The sequence below is a fragment of the Pituophis catenifer genome, unplaced genomic scaffold (genome assembly GCF_029215685.1).
Source record: "Pituophis catenifer annectens isolate HBS135680 unplaced genomic scaffold, rPitCat1.0.hap2 SCAF_2, whole genome shotgun sequence".
Taxonomy (NCBI): Eukaryota; Metazoa; Chordata; class Lepidosauria; order Squamata; family Colubridae; genus Pituophis; species Pituophis catenifer.
Window position 1 is genome coordinate 23,215,659 of NW_027256882.1, and position 10,701 is coordinate 23,226,359.

General features: G+C 51.8%; 1 pseudogene; it reads left to right on the forward strand.

Annotated features, from left to right (window-relative positions):
- Positions 1-8,317: 8,317 nt before the first annotated feature.
- On the forward strand, positions 8,318-10,313 carry LOC139311846 (zinc finger protein 268-like; annotated as a pseudogene).
- Positions 10,314-10,701: the final 388 nt, after the last annotated feature.

Consider the following 10,701-nt stretch of genomic DNA (forward strand, 5'->3'; position numbering starts at 1 on the left):
TATTCCGGCTTATTTTCTCTTAAAAGTATACTTCAAGGAAAAGCCACGGTCCATCTTTAATTAAGTGCAATTACCTCAAAGGGGAACGGGATTAATTGCCACCCTGACAGAGAGCACATCTGCCGGCACCCATAATGCAATGCGTGCCCCCTGCTCATGTGTGCCTGATCTCCCTGCACATGTGCACCCTCCACGCATGCAAAAAAAAAAAAAGGCCAAAGCGGCAAACTCTTCCAAGCGCACAAACTGGGAGTGGCCAATGCATGTAGGTTTCACTTTCCCGCGACTAAAGGTGAAAAAAAGCGGGGTGAGTTTTTTAAACACCTCTTGCGAGCTGGGACCTCCCCTACCCCCTCTTCTTTCCCCTTCCCCCCCCCCAAACAATCCGGAGGGAGAGCACAAAGAACGCCCCTGACTTGAACCCGGAGCAATGGAGGAGAGCGAAGAGCGGCTCTAAGCACGGACGCAAAGCCGAGCTTTTTGAAGGCTTTCCTGTGGGATTCCTGTCATGAGAGGAAAACACGAAGCCCAGCTATCCAAACTCAGGCTCCGCCTCCCTTTTTGTGCATCCCCCATGCATGCGCCCTGTCCCCCCACACCCTGTTTTGGGCCTGGGAAGCAGGGGTGAAATGCTCCCGGTTCAGACCAGATCGCCCAATCCAGTAGTGATGGCGGCGGGTGGTTCGGAGAACCGGTAGCAAAAATCCCTGCGCCCCCCCCCCCACCATGCCCAGCTGAGCCACACGATCGTCAGAAGCTTTTCAAACCATTTTTTTCTGCAACCTCTTGGCCTAAGAGGTGGTAAAAAAAATGCTTTGAAAAGTCTCTGACGATCCCAGCTGAGTTGCCTGATCGGCAGAAGCTTTTCAAAGCATTAGAAAAAATGACCACGCCCACCCAGTCACATTACCCCCCCACACCAAGCCACGCCCACAGAACTGGTAGTAACAAATTTTACATTTCACCCCTCCTGGAAAGCCACCTGCACCAACCTGGAATCCAAAACATGGCGGGTGGCTAGTTCTGGCCAGTCGCTCCCCTGCGCCCACCCGCCTACCTGCCTGCCGTGGTCAGGATCCATGTTAGAGGCTGCTGCACTACCCGGGATCTACATTGGAGGCCGTTCACGCCGACAAAGTGGCTCCGCCTCTTTGGCGGTGGCACTGCCTCCTCCTCCTCCTGCCAGCCTCGCTTCCTTATCCTGCAAGAGAGTTGCAGCTACCTGATCCTCGGGGTGCTATCTGAGCTAAGAAAGCTGGAAAGCAGCTGCCAGAGACTTATAAAGGGAAGGTGTTTCAACTTCAAGGGGGTCAGGGAAAGAGGGGGGATTGCCGTTCCTTCCTTTCTTGGCTGGGAAGTCTTGGCACCAAACTTTTGAATGAGCACCGTAACTGATAGCCAGAAGCCAGATGGGCAATGACCCACCTTGATCTTTCCGGCCGAAGGAACTGCTCGGCTCCACCCTGCCTTGACCACTGATGGATGCCGGACACATGGCCCTACAATGCCAGCACAGGACCTGCCTCTGCTGGTCCAGCCGCCTTCCTCCAACTTTCTCCCGAGACCTTTGCATGGGAAGGCAGGTCTAGAGAGGAAAGAAGGAGGGGAGTGTTTCCAGGGGCATCAGGCAAAAGGGGGCAAGAAGTGGCTTCGCTTGTAGAGCCCATCCGCGCCTGTGGGAAAGTAAAGTCTTCTTTCTTTGCGCGTAAAAGCAGCCAAAGGCCCTTGTTTAGCCCATAAATAGAATGGAATGGGTGTGTCTGTGTTTTCTGTTTGTTACATTTGCGCTACGGTTCCACGACCCGTTATTTTCCTTTTGGGAAAGGTGTGAGCAGCTCCCTTTTTCTCCGCAGCTGTGTGCTGTGTGCATGGCGGCGGCCAGCACAAGAGAAGCGGCATTTGCAGAGACCGGCAATGGTGCAGGCCATGCTGGAAATTGCCCAACTCCACGGGGCTGCACAGCTGAGCGTCGCACATCCAGTTCCTCTTGCGCTGGCTGCCGCCGTGCACACAGCTGATCAGCGCTCCAAGGGGGCTTCTCCAGAGTTGTGTGCTGCAGTTGCTGGCACCACAGACGTTCCCCTCACCACCAGGACCTTTCTCCCCCCATAACGCAAACCCCGAGGTTTGATAGCGAGGCTGGCAGGAGGAGGGAGAGGAGGAGCCACCGCTGCCTCTGAAACAAGGCAGCGCCGCTTGGTTGGCGCAAATAGCTCCAACGTGGATCCCGGGCAGTGCAGCTTTGGGGCCTTTCCTGACCGCGGCGGCGAGGCAGATGGGCAAAGGGGAGCGACTGGCGGCAGCACTCCTGGCTGGCAAGGGAGTCAATGTCCCGGGGCTGCATACCGGCATTGACGGCATGGCCAGTGCACATGCGCGCTAAGAGGAGCTGCAGAGTGGGCATGCGCACGCCGGGAAATGAACTTCCGGTTCCCAGGACACACATGAGCACTGGCCAGCTAGTTTTCTGGTTACTGGCATGCATGTGTGTGTGATGATCAGCTGGCCAGCTGATCTTCCGATTTTTGGCACTGCCCCATGCATGAAGGCCAGCTGATTGTCGCACGAGCATGCGAGCCAGTAACAAGAAAACCAGCTGGCCAGTGCGTATACGTGCACCGGAAACCCAGAACAGGAATAGGCCACGCCGCACGTGCCAGGCGACATGATTCTGTGTGCCACTTCTGGCATGCATGCCATAGGTTCGCCATCACGGACCTATCTGGACATTGGGTGCATCACATAAGCAATGACAGGAAGATATATCTAAGTTTATATGGCAGGAGAAAAACCAAGAGTTTAATTTAAAACTGCTCAAGACCAAAGAGAAAGAGGATGATTAGGATTGCCTGATTAAAAATTGTACTTTGCAGCCTGTTTGCTTTGGATGAAAGAGTGGGTGTTGCTGAACAATAAGAGGATTTTAAAACGGGAAGGGTATGGCTTTTTTAATGGTTCAGTGCCCCAAAATGACTTTGTGGGTCTCGCCACAAGAAGCATTTTTTTTTAAAATTTGATTTATATGCCGCTCTTCTCTGGAGACTCAGGGCGGCTTATAATGTGCTCAGCAATAGCCTTCATCCTTTTGTATATTTATACAAAGTCAACTTATTGCCCCCACAAACTGGGTCCTCAATTTACCTACCCTAGAAAGGATGGAAGGCTGAGTCGACCTTGAGCCTTGGCGAGATTCGAACCTGCAGTAATTGCAGGCAGCTGGTCTTAATAACCAGCTTAATAACAGGGTGCCTTAGACCACTGTACTACCAAGGCTCTTGGCCGAAAGACAAAGCTGATATCCGTTTTGACCCTCTGATATCATTCTTCTTTCCAAAACAGGCAAGGAAAGTCAGATTAAAATTTAGGTCCTACCCCTGGAGTTTCCGTGCAACCGTCCAAGCGTTTTCAAACTGTTTATTCATGAACTTCTTTAAACATTCCAGATTGGGCTAAAGTTCATCTTTGGGGTTTTGTACATTTTGTATCACGATACAAAAATGATGTTGAGACTAGTAAGTGCAGGGAAGAACAAGAAAGTAGGGGACTGGAGGCTACAACGTAAGAGGAAAGGTTGCAGGAACTGGTAATGTCTAGACCAGTGGTGTCAAACACGATTTCATTGATGGCCACATCAGGGTTGTGTTTGACCTTGGGGATGGGCATGGCCGGGGTGGCAGTGGTCAGATGACATCGCCTGTGGTGGCCCAAGTGCCCTGCCAGTGAAAACGGGCTCCAGAGCTCCTTTTTCGGCTGCAATGGCCTCCTTCAACCAGTGAAAACAGAGCTCAGGGGGGACAGGACACACATGGTCCACACGTGCTCTGTTTTCTGCCGGGATGGTCTTCTGCAACTCTCTTCCAGCAAAAACGGTTTTCGCTGGTAGAGGCACCACGGGCAGGTCCTTTGCTGTTTCCAGGCTGGATCCAAGGGCCAGATCTAAGCACCCCTTGGGCCAGATCCAACTCCAAGCAGTGAGTATGACATTCCTGGTTTAGTCAAAGGAAGAGAAGGACTAGGAGTGACAGGATGGCAGCCTTCCAATATTTGAGAAGCCGTCACAAAGAAGAAAAAGCAATGGCTGAACAATAATCATAGGAGATGATCCAGCCTAGAACTCAGGAGAACTTCAAAAAAGAACAATTAATTAGTGCAACGGCTTGCTTCCAAAAGTTCTGAGTGCTCCATCTCTGGAGAGTTTTAAGACTAGACAGTCCCTTCTCTGGAATGATAGGATCTCTTGGTTGGGCTAGAAGATCTTCACGCTCCCTTCCAACTCTCTTATTCTGTAAATTTGCTCATTTCTGGATTGGAAAGTTATGCAAACCGACCAGTTACCCCACAGTCAGCAAACCACGATGAAAGCAAAGCTGACAACCCCCCATCGACCTGTGCGCTCCCACAGAGGGCCTCCTCGGGGTGCCATCAGCCAAACAATGTAGGCTGGTGACCCCAAGGGGGAGGGCCTTCTCTGTGGGGGCACCTACCCTCTGGAACCAGCTGCCCCCAGAGATAAGGAGAATCCAAGACCTCGGCGCCCTTAAAACCTTCTTTTTCCAGCAAGCCGGGTTGGCTTAACGTATTTTTAAATATTTTAATTGGTTTGTCTTTTTAAACTGGGCCAAATTAATATATATTCTTTTAATGTTTGTATTGTATGTTTTTATCTGGCTGTACACCGCCCTGAGTCCCTCGGGAGAAGGTGTGGTATATAAATTTGAAATAAAATAAATAAAAAATAAAATAAAATACAATCCTCCATACATATATGTGCATGCATTACATATGTACGGGGGGGGGGGTTGTCAGGTAGCAGCAGGCGGTCTCAAAGATAACTAGGTCCTATGCCATGGAGCGTATGTTCTTAGTATGATTTATTGGGATAGGGGTTTTCTTTTTCTTTTTTCACTGTGAGTTATTGATATGTATTAATCTTGGGGGAGGGGGGTGTTGAACTAAGGGAGGCCCAGCCAATCTCATGGTACACGTGTTGTACACTGACAATAAAGGTTGAATTGAATTGAATTGAATTGAATTGAATTGAATTGAATGGTGTTTCCTGATGCCCCGAAGTGCACAAAAGGGGAAAATTGTAGCCTGTCCCACGTCAAAGTCCCCCAAGCTTCTGGGGAAGCAGGGAGCGAGGATCCCCGGTCGCCTCTTTCCAATCCTGGGAGGGGAAGAGAGGGAAGGAAGGGAACGACTCCCGACCTCTCTGGACTCCGGCCGGCCGGGAAAGAGGCAGCTCGCCCAGGGCCCTCCGAGGGGGAAACTGTAGCCGATCACGGGGGAGGAGAGGAGGGAGGGGCTAGAGCGTCTTCCAAACTCCCAAGGCGGAAGCGGGGCCGGAAAAGGCGGGGAGAAGCCTCCGTGGGGCCTCTCTAGGAACCTCCTGTCATTCTTCCTCCCTCTCTGTGGTTTCCCCACTTGCGGCGTTTTGGGCGAATTCTTGGCTGTCCGGCAAGGCTGCTCCTCGGCCCCGCTCCGGGCAGGTGGGGCTCCCGCTCTCCCTGGGGCTGCCCGGAGGAAGGTCGCCCCGAGTGCCCGCTGAGCCAGGGGTGCCAGGAGGGTCCCGGGTGGATGCGGGGCTGGACGGGGAGCCTCTGGGCAAAGGGGGGGGGGAGAGAGGAAGCCCCGCCCCACGGAGGGCAAAGGGCGGGGCTTCTCTCTCCAGGGTCTCAGGGGGGATTATGGGGTCCATGCAGGAAATAGCCGCCGCCTCCCTTCAATCGGGGGTGGAGGGTTTTCTTTATTGGGGGGAAAAGGGTTAAATGGCTTGAATTGAGCTCATTTCCTCCCAACGGAGAAAAGATCCACTTTCTTTCCCTGTCACCTAAATGGAGAAGAATTGATGTTCTTTGCTTTTATCTTAGTATTTCAATTGTTTACTTTTCTTTCTACAGAGGTGGGTAGAAAAAAAAACATTATTTGCCTAGTTTTGCTCTGAAGGAGGCTGTGATGTGGCAGCCCCTCGTTGGTGGGTTTAATCCATCAGAATAGGGCGGGAAGGGACCTTGGAGGTCTTCTAGTCCAGCCCTCTGCTCAAGCAGGAGACCCTCTGCCATTTCAGATGGGTTGCTGTCCATTTTTATTCTTGTGTGCCAAAAGGGTTTGTGCGTCGGCACCCATAATACAATCCGCCCCACCACATGCGCATGCGTGCATGACCCCACCTCCACGCGTCCCATTTTGGGCCTGGAAAGCCTCCTGCACCAAACTGCCGGCGCGAACGGCCTGCCCGCCTCGCACTCCAGGCAGTGTCCAGCCATGTCAGCCACACTGGACGCTTTCCGGAGCACGAGGTGGACAGGCCGTTTGCGCCAGCAAAGGTTGGAGCAACCCTCTCCCGCCACTTCTTCCAACGGAGCATGACTGCGTCGGAGTCGGCATGCCTCTTACTGCTCACCGTGACCGCTTCCCACCAGGTGGGTCGCCATGAGTGAGGAGCTGCGTTCTCCTTCGGTCCTCCTGGGGCAGCGTGCCTCCCCGCCAGTGGCTTCTTCTTCTCCTCACTGCTCCAGGAACAGCCTCTGCCTCTTAGCCGGTGCAAATGGCCTGCTGCTGCCTTCTCTGCTCCGCCAGCTGCTCCTGCCACTGCAAGGGAAGCTGCAATGCGAGAACCGCCAGGGGCGAGGGGGTGGCAGTGGCAGGAGCAACAGGCCGGGGCTTCCCTCCCTCCCCCTGGAGGCCAGAAGCCCGCTTGGGCGGGGAGACAGGGAAACCCCGGCCCGCCTGTCCTTGCTGCTGCCACTCCTTCCCTCCGGCGGTAGTGGTTCTCCTGCCCCAGGAGGACCGAAGGAGAGCGCAGCTCCTCACTCATGGAGACCCACCGGCCAGGTCGTGGTAAGAGGTGCGTTGCCCAGGAAGTGGTCGTGCCCCCTTGGAAGACATGGTGGGAGAGGGTTGCACCAACCTTTGCTGGCGTGAACAGCCTGCTCATCCTTGCGGCTGCCACCCCCTCACCCCTGGCGGTGCTGCTTCCCTGGCAGTGGCAGGAGCAGTCGGTGGGGCAGAGAGGGCAGCGACAGGCTATGGCGGCAGGCGGTTCACACCAGCTGAGAGGCAGCAGCGGCCCCTCCTGCCAGCCTCGTGTTCCAGGCAGCGTCCAGCCAGCCATACCTGGCCTCCCGCTGCAGCAATCCACGTGGATCCGAGGCAGCGCAGCTCCAGTCCTTTCCTCACAGTGGTGTTGACAAGACAGGCGGGCGGGCACAGAGGAGCGACTGGCGGCAGTGCTCCTGGCTGGCAAAGGGTCCCAGGGCTGCATGTGGGCGGCGACGGGATTGCCGCTATGCACGTGTGCTAAGAGGAACTACCCAGTCGGCATGGACACAGTGGGAAACGAACCTCTGGCTTTCCACTCATGTGCATCGGCCAGATAGTCTTCTGTTTACTGGCACACATTTGTGTGCGACGATCAGCTGGCTGCTCCCACACACGTGATGGCCAGCTGATCGTCATGCACACCAGTAACCAGCAGACTAGCTGGCCAGTGTGCATGCGTGCCCCGGAAACCCGAAAGAGGAATGGGCGACACAGCACATGCAGGCGATATGGTTCCGCGTGCCACTTCCGGCACACATGCCATAGGTTTGCCATCATGGCCCTATACCATTTCAGACCCGTGGTGGTCCATTCTTTTCTTAAAAACCTCCAGTGTTTTGAGTACCCACAACTTCTGCAGACCAATTGTTACACTTATTAACTGTCCCCTTTGTTAGGATTTTTTTACTTAAATTATGAAGCAACAATAGGAAGCCATTCTAGGAGGAAGACATATGCAATCTGTGCTGGCTCAAAGAACAGTGTCCATGAACACCTACACGGGTTGTACTCTGTACACAATTAGATCTATCTGGCACATATAAATCTTATTGGGGAGGTCTTTACAGTTTGTCTCACATACTGTAGCATCATCGTCCCCCCTTCCGAGCAAAAGGAAAAGGGAGGGATCATCCCCAGATCAGGCAGGCAAATGGGGGGGCAACAGGATCCCAGCATTGCTTTGATTCTGCGGAGAGGAAATAGAGACTTTGGGGGCTTCTCCTGGGTTCATATAGGGGGTCTTCCAGCTATTGTTTGGGCTATTTGGAAAGCCAAAGAAAATAAACCTTCCTCTCTCCTTCACTTCTTTTATCTTTATCCTGCAGGGGCCACCAGGAAAACCTTTGGAGGAAGTTCTGCTTGCAGGATCCAATCTGGGTCAGTCACCGGGACCAGAGGTTTCGTCTTCCGAGTTTTTGGACTCGTGCTGGAGCCCATCCTCCTGCCCATCTTCCAACCTTTTGGCCAAAGTTCTGATTGTTAAGAGTTTCCTTGGATGGAAAGCCCTGGAAGTGAGCAGCCCCTGGAAACTATGCAAAGGGGGGAACTCTTTGGCCAAAGGTCCCCTCAGAGGAATCAGGGGAGACACTCAAAATGCTCCATGTGTGGGAAATTCTTTGGTCACCGGTCCCTCCTTTTGATCCACCGGAAGCTGCATATGGGGAATGGATCCCACCTGTGTTTTCTATGTGGAAACTCCTTTCCTGGAATGTGGAGCTTTGCTAAACATCTCCGGAGCCACCCTGGACTGAAGCCTTACAAATGCGGAGAGTGCGGGGAACGTTTTGCTAAAGGCTCGGACCTTGGAGCCCATCAGCGAATCCACCAGAAAAAGAGATCTCAGGAATCCTGGAAGAGCTGGAGAAGATTTTCTGAGAGACGGCGTCTTTCTAGGCCTCAGAACAGCCTGACTGAAGAGAAGCCCTGCAAGTGTGTGCAATGTGGGCTGTGCTTTCCCCAAAACTCAGAGCTGCTTAAACATCAGCAAATCCACACCAGAGGGGAACCCTATCAATGTCTGGAGTGTGGGAAATCTTTCCGTAATAAACAATTGTTTAGAAAACATGAGAAAAGTCACACAAGGCAGAGTCCTTATAAATGCTTCGACTGTGGAAAATGTTTCACTCGGAGCTCAACTCTTTCCAAACATAATAAAACACACACAAAGGAGGAAAGCAAAACGTGCCTAGAATGTGGGAAGTGTTTTTCCAGCAAATCAGGTCTGCTGAAACATCAGAGAGTTCACACTGGGGAAAGACCCCATGAATGCCCAGAATGTGGGAGATGTTTTGGCAGAAAGGCACACCTAATTCAACATCAGAGAGTTCACACTGGAGAAAGACCCTATCAGTGCCCAGAATGTGGGAGGTGTTTTGGCAGAAAGTCAACCCTAATTCAACATCAGAGTGTTCACACTGGAGAAAGACCCTATCAATGCTCAGAATGTGAGAAAAGATTTGTGGTTTCTTCTGAACTTCGGAGACACCAAAGACTGCACACGGGAGAAAAACTATATAAATGTAAGGATTGTGATAAATGTTATTCTTTTAAGGCAGCTCTTTTTCGACATCAGAGTATCCATACAGGGGAGAAGCCCTATATGTGCATCGAGTGTGGAACATTTTTCCGTACAAAAGGAAGCCTCAGGAAGCATGAGAATGTTCACAGAGGGGAAAAAAAGTTCAAATGTTTAGAATGTGGGAAAGAATTTGGTCGTTCATCAACCCTTAGAATTCACTGCCAAACTCATACAGGTGAGAAACTCCACAAATGCTCAGTGTGTGAGAAATCTTTCACCCGGAAATATACACTTGTGATGCATCAGGAAATCCACTTAGAGAAGCAATATAAATGTCTGGAGTGTGAGAAATCTTTCACCCGGAAAGATATATTTGTGATGCATCAGAGAAGCCACTTAGAGAAGCAATATAAATGTCCGGAGTGTGAGAAAACTTTTCATTGCAAATATTATTTTAGAAAACATGAGAGGATTCACAAAGGAGAGAAACCTTTCAGGCGTGCGCATGTGCAGAAAAATAAAAAGTGCCCAGAATGTGGGAAATGTTTCTGTGGCAAGGCACAACTAATTCAACATCAGAGAATTCACACCGGAGAAACACCCTTTGAGTGCCCAGAATGTGGGAGATGTTTTGGCTACAAGTCAAGTCTAATGCGACATCAGAGAATTCACACGAGACAAACGTTATCAATGCCCAGAATGTGAGAAAACATTTGTGGCGTCTGGTGAACTTCACAGGCATCAGAAGCGGCACACAGGGGAGAAGCCATGCAAATGTGGGGAGTGTGGGAAAAGTTTTATTGCAGCAAGCGATCTACGGGCTCATCAGAAAATCCACACGGGGGAGAAGCCGTACAAATGTGCAGAGTGTGGGAAATGTTTTCCTCGAAAATACAACCTTGGAAAGCATCAAAAAGTCCATACACGAGTGAAGTCATAGAGATACACAGAGTGCAGGTTAAGAGTTCATAAAGGAGGGGGATTAGAAACACTTAGATCGTGGGAGACCATTTTCTTGTCAATCGTCCCTTAAAACTCACACTCATATAGGCCAGCGGTTCTCAACCTGGAGGTCACGACCCCTTTGGGGGTCGAATGGCCATTTCACAGGGGTCGCCCAAGCCCTCTCTCGCTCCCCCCCATGCCTTCACTCACCCTCACCCTCTGCCTCTGTTGGATCGCAGGTCGCCATTTGCTTACCCCGCCCACTCCCAATCTATTGCTGCCTCCTGAGTCCCAGCTGATGGCTAGAGGGAAAAAAACTGTTTAAATTCTTGCCGCGGGGCTTCAAAGGGCCGCCCTACAGCTGATCAGTGTTAAAAGAAAACAAATGAGTAGACCAGTGCCTGCAAAAATAGAAA